Here is a 6,000-nt window from a genome sequence, read left to right on the forward strand (position 1 = left end):
AGGTCCCTTCCAACGCCTACAGTTCTGTGATTCATTTCTTTCTTCTGCATCCAAACTCTTCTGCTGTTTTCTTTGCCGTGAATTCGCTTCTTTCGTCTGCATCTGCATTCCTGTTACGATGCTGCTTTTTTGGTTTCCTCGCTGCTCTTTATTCTGCATCTACACTTCTGCTTTGGTGTCTGTTCTCTCTACTCTTCTCTATCTGCACTCCACTTCTGTTCTTCTTTCTTCTGCCTCCTCACTGCTCCTCATTGCTGCATCTAAACTCCATTTCTGCTCTGCCTTCTTGCCAGTGTCCTCACTGCCCTTTAGTCTGAAGGATGAGAGGAGGGCCCCCCAGTAGGAAGTGAAAGGTGAGAAAAGGACTTGACAGGGGCTGAGGACAGGGGTAGTTAGAGATAGCTTACAGAAGCAAGGATGTGGAGGTTGTTAGAAAAGTAAGGGATGGCAGACACTGGGTGTGGGATAGCGAGAGGGATGAAGGCCATGCAGATAAGGGTTTGAGAGCAGCCTGAGGACGTGTGGCAGGGAGGTGAGAGATGTGCCCAGGGCCTGGGGGCTGCTCCTCCTGCAGGGTCCCCTGAGACGAGCACTGAGTCAGCCTCGGGAGCGCATTGAAGGCAACTCAGCTGTGTGAGCAGAAGGGCTGCAGCCTGGCTGCGCCTCTCCTGGGCCCCACCGAAGGACCGACTGCCTCTGGGGAAGGATCTCTCTCTGGACGTCGCCCCTCTTGGAGTCTTTTCCCGCGAGCCCAGGTCACAGGTAAGCTCTCCGTTCATTTCTGATTCTCCCTCTCTAATGCGACCATCTTTGCAGCCTGCCCTCTCTGCATCCTTACTGATTGACATCTGGGATCTGGTTGTTGATGCGCTTGGCGAGCCAGGCAGGCCAAAGGTGCTGCCAGGAAAGGAAGGGTGGCCGTGGTGGGCGACTCCCTTCTCGGAGGAATGCAGGGCCCCATCTGCAGACTGGACCCGAAGCACTGGGAAGTGTGCTGCCTTCCTGGGTCAGGGCCATAGCCAGGAACCTCCCCAGGCTGGTTAGGGCCACTGGTTCTTTTCCTTTACTCGTAGTTCAGCTTAGCAGTGAGGAAATTGCTCAGAGAAGGCTACAAATGATGACGAGAGATTTCAGTGGTTTCTGGGATGTGGGGCTTTTGTGGGGTACGGATGTGGGGCTGGGATTTGGGGCTTTTATGGGGCAGGGATGAAGGGCATGAAAATGTGGGGCTCAAAGATGTGGGGCACAATCATGTGGGGCAGGGATTTAAGGCTTGGATATGGGGCACCAAGCTGTGGGGCTGGGATTTGGAGCTTGGATGTGGGGCTTTTATGGGGAAGGAATGTCAGGCACAACAATTTGAGGAGGAGGAGAAGTAGGGCTGGGATGTTGGTCTAGGGTATGGGGCAGGAAGACGTGGACGTAGGGGTAGAGATGTTGGGCTGTTACGGTGCAGAGCTTTGGAGCAGAGATGGGGGCTGGGCTGTGGGGCAGAGACATGGGGCAGGGATGACTTGCTGGGCTGTGGGGTCAGATGTGGGGCACAAAGATGTGAGGCTGGGATGTTGGGCAGAAGTTGCTGGGCTGGGACGTGGGGCAGGGATTTCAGACAGGGATGTAGGCCTGGGATCTGGGGCTGGGGTTCGGGGCAGGGATGTGGGGTGAAAAGACGTGGGGCACAAATACGAGTGGCAGGGATGTGGGGCTGTCCTGAGGGGGCAGGGTATAGTGGGCATCCTGCGAAGTGCTTATCTCTGTCCTCCTGGTTGTGATAACAGCAGTTACAGGTGATGTGGTTGCTGTTAGCTGTGCTGTAAATGCTCGGTGCCGTCTGAATGAACGCCATCAGAACATTGGATGTCCTGCGAGGAAATCAGGACGACGAAGGAAGTTGTGTTTTGTCCAGGCGGGTGCTGTGTGGGTGTGGGCAGTGAGGCGTAGCTGAGCTACGGAGCGGGAGCAGAGTCCTGATGCGCAGCTTCGTTCTCCCACAGGGCAGCGGGCAGAGATGGCTGTGCTCTGTGTCATGTGTTGGTGCGTGCGTGTTTTCTGCGTTGGAATGAGCTGAGATTGCGACGATGGTGGAAGACAGAGGGAAGGTTGGGCCCTGGAGGGAGGCAGAGAGAGGAAGGATCCCGAGGATGCTTTGTGCTGGTTGTTGTCACCGTCTCTGTTGTTGCTGGGTGTTTGTGTCGTGACAGTGTTCCCTAGGAGGCTGTTGTGGAACAGGGGTGTCTGAAGGGATAGGAGAAGAGCCCCTGCGTGGTATTTTGGCTCACTGGAGAAACGGTGCTGGTGAGCCGGGGGGGGGAATATTAAGTAAGAAAGCAGGAACGTCAATGGAGTAATGGGACCAGGTTTATAATGGAGTGCCATAATCATGAGAGACCAAGTGCTGGGTGTGTGTGGGAGTTGAAGAACTGTACGGTTTGGTTTGTGGCTTGTGAAAGGAACGGGACAAACTGTTGTGATGGTGTCAGAAAGGTAATTGTTAACGGTCTGCAGAAATAGAATGAGGGTATGTGGAAGTGTAATGAGGGCCCGAACAGTGGAATAATGTCCAAAGGAAAAAGGGTGAAAGAGAAAGTGAGTTCATGTGCGCATGAGAGCAACCCCCTGCAGCGTTCCTCTGCGAGCAGAACTTGGTGAGAGAGCGAGCTGCAGGTGGAGGCTGCTGCTGTGAGAGCAGCACTTGCACAGGGGGAGGCGGAGAGGAAGTGAGACCGGCTCTGCAGAGATGTAGGAACCCCGAAATGCCAGCCTCAGCACTGGAAGCCTCCGGAGACGAGGAGGAGAAAGCGAAGGATGATGTCAGTAGTTTGTGCAACGCTGAGAGTTGTGACAGTGAAAGGTTTGGAAAGGACACAGGCTGAGGAAGGTGGAGATGAGCAGGGTGTGACTGTGATGTCAGAACTGAAGAGAGGGGAGCAGGATCAGGAGGTTTATCTCTTGGTGGATACGGGTGCCTCTTAACGGCCACAGGTGGTTTTGTAGCAGCAGGAGGAGCTGATGCCCAGTGAGAAAAGGCTTCCTTTTGGGATCGACTAAATATGGGCTGAGAGAACAAGTAGGAATACCTAAATTCTTGTCCGTGTCAGGTCACTCTAGCAAGAAACTAAAGAGAACTGGAGCTAAGGATCAAACAATATTAAGTGATTGAGAATTGTAAGTCTGCCCTTAACACAAACGGTGGAAAACAAGGCTGTAGCCCCAGACGTTACAGAAATCCTGAGTCAGATATGCTTAGGAGTGTGGGTATCAGGGAGAGCTGGCAGAGAAAAAATGCAGCCCTAACCAGAAGTTAAAAGCAAGAGCTGACCCAGTCAGGGTAAAGCAGAGCCCTGTGGGGATGTGTGACTGTAGGTGGATAAAAGAAATGATGATTGTTGGAGTTGGGATTGCTGATGGAGACCAGCTCCTCGGGACGCCTGAATGACAGGCGGGCTGCAGCTCTGGTGGCAAGTAGCAATCTGTGTTGTTGTTACAGGCATTTTGTATCTTTTTGCTATGCGAGTACACAGTACCTAAATCAGATAGCATTCATGCAGCTGGCAGTCATACATCATTGTTTAATCAGCTCTTTGTGGATGATGGTCAGTGCAGAGATCAAAAGGTGTTCTCTCCACAGAACACGTTCTGCTCTTGGTCACGGAACGAAGAAGCTGTAGCTTATGCTTGCCAGTTTCACATGGCAGTCCTTCCCTTTCAGGAGGGGCCGCGTGTTCCCTGTTTGACCCTTTCAGGCCAGCCAGGTCTGTTTTGCTTCACAGTCTTCCTCACTGGGTGATCTTTTAGGTCTTTTCCAACCTTGGTGATTCTATGATTCTATGATTCTAGAGGTGGAAAGAAAGTCTGGGGGTGGAGAGGGGGTTGTGGGGAATCTACGGGGGGAAAGGTGTGAGTGGGGCTTCTGTGAGCTGGAAAGAGGGTCTGGAGGTGGAGAAAGGGTGGAAGAGGGAAACTGGGGGATTGTGGTGGGCTAGAAGCCCTGTGATGTGGAAAGGGGACCTGGGGGTGGGGAGGAGATTGTGAGGGAGAAAAGAGGAGAAAGGCTTCTGTGAGTGGAAAGGAGGGTCTGGGGGTGGAGGGGTACATTGTGGAGGGGAATATTGTGGAGGGCAACTTGAGGAGTTGAAAGGGGGAAAAGGGGTTTTTGTAGGGCAGAAAGGGCAGGTCTGGGAGTGGATGGAGGATTGTGAGGGGGAAAAAAAAAGGAGTGGGGTCTCTACAGGGAGGAAAGGGGGTCTAGGAGTGGTGAGGAGGTTGTGGGGGGCTTCTATGGGGTGGGAGTCTGGGGTAGACCTCAGGGGAGTATCTGGGGGAGAAGAGGGGAGTGGGGTGCCTATGGGGTTGAAAAAGAGTTGGAGGGGAATTTAGTGGGTTGTGGAAGGGAAAAGGGTGAACAGAGCCTCTGCAAGGCAGAAAGCGCATCTGGGGCTGGAGGGAGGAAGGGGTGGGAGGAGAGAGCCAGGGGTTGTGGGGGGCTTCTATTGGGCAGAAAAGGAGTCCGGTTGGGGGGGAATGGAGGTCAAAATGGGGGAACTGACTCCAGGGGTCAGGGAGGAGCACAGGGGACTCCAGAGGTCAGAAAAAGGGGTCAGAAGGCGGGGGGAGCAAGGAGGACACGGGACCCTGGGGGTCAAAGAGAAGGTAATGGGGGGTGATGGCAGACTCTAAGGATCAGAATGGGGGAAATGGAGCGGGGGTACCCGGGAGGAGGAGAGGGGATTCTGGGGGTCAGATAGAGGGGACTGGGAAAGTGGGGGGACTCTAGGGCACAGAATGGGGAGACTCGTGACGGGGTGGAGGGACATTAGAGATCAGAACGGGGGACAGGGGAGGGAGCGGGAGGGCGGGGGGACAGATAGGTGGAGCCTGGGGGTCAGAATGGGGGAGGCGCAGAGGGGAGGGCCGGAAGAGAACGACAGGGATCAGAACGGGGGAAACGAAGGGGGAAGAAGGGGGAGGGAGGCGCAACCCCGGGGGTCACACAGAGGGACGGGGGGGGTTGCGGGCGATCCGTGGCAGGGGGAGGGGAGGAGGGCAGTGAAACGCACGGGGTGGGGGAGGCGGGGAGACGCAGGGCAGCCGCCCCCGCCGAGCGGAACCCCGAGCACCGCAGCGACGTCACGAGGCCAACGCAGAGCGGCACGCGGCCCCTGCAGCACCTGAAGCCCGGCCCCCGCCCCGGTGCCCCCCGAACAGCCGCCTGCAGAAGCCGAGGCGGCTCTCGGAGGCCCGGCTGCTCCGCACGGCCGCCCCCTGCTCGGGTCGCGGGGCTGATGACGTCACTCAGCGGGGACGGCGCCTCGCCGCAACGACGGAGGACGGCTCGGTTCCGCCTCCGAGAACAGCTGGATTCCGACGGGGGACGGACGGGGCCGGCGGCGGTGCCTTCCCCTGACCGCCCGGCGTCCCCGAGGCACGGGGCGGCGGAGCGCCGCTTTCTCCGCGCGGAGCCCCGCGGCTCCGCCATCCCGCCGGCCCCATCGCCGTCGCGGCGGCCTCGCGTCGGCAGCCGCCGTTGGCGGGGCGCCCGCGCTCGGCCCCGCCCCCTCGCCTCTCCCATTGGTCAGTCCGCCGAACGGGGCGGGCAGTCCGGGCGGGGTCCTTTGCGCTCGGTCATCGCGTCCTCACCGCGCGGCTCCGCCCGGCTGCCCGCGGCGATGCCTGTCGTCGTGCGCCCGCTCCGCTTCCGGGGCTCCGGCTGCGGGGACGTGGGGGACCTCAGCGAGGCCGAGCCCGCGCCGCCCCGGCCCCGCTCCGCTCCGTGCGGGCCTTCCTGGAGAGCGGCGAGCGCGGGCTGGCGGCCGCCGGCAGGTGGGGGAGCGGGGCGTCCGGGCGGGCGGCGCGGCCCGGCGATGGCGCTGGGGAACTCGCTGGAGACGAGCGGCTCCGCGGGCGCCTTGACGTCGCGCTGCAGGCGGCGGTCGCGAGGCCGGCGCTGTGCGGAGCGGGACGCTTCTACGTGCGTGCTGGAACTTTCCTGCTGGAAACAGC

At 58.4% G+C, this 6,000-nt stretch overlaps 1 protein-coding gene across 1 annotated transcript in view; it reads left to right on the forward strand.

The window, feature by feature from the left end:
• The window catches only part of LOC128084826 (zinc finger CCCH domain-containing protein 11A-like), a 40,548-nt gene extending 39,382 nt beyond the window's left edge, over positions 1–1,166 (forward strand). The window contains exon 12 of the transcript XR_008208689.1: positions 575–1,166. The gene's annotated coding sequence lies outside the window, so the exon portion shown is untranslated. The remainder of the gene's footprint in view (positions 1–574) is intronic.
• The last annotated feature ends 4,834 nt before the right edge of the window (positions 1,167–6,000 follow it).

This window comes from Tympanuchus pallidicinctus, unplaced genomic scaffold (genome assembly GCF_026119805.1).
Source record: "Tympanuchus pallidicinctus isolate F22 unplaced genomic scaffold, pur_lepc_1.0 scaffold29, whole genome shotgun sequence".
Classification (NCBI taxonomy): domain Eukaryota; kingdom Metazoa; phylum Chordata; class Aves; order Galliformes; family Phasianidae; genus Tympanuchus; species Tympanuchus pallidicinctus.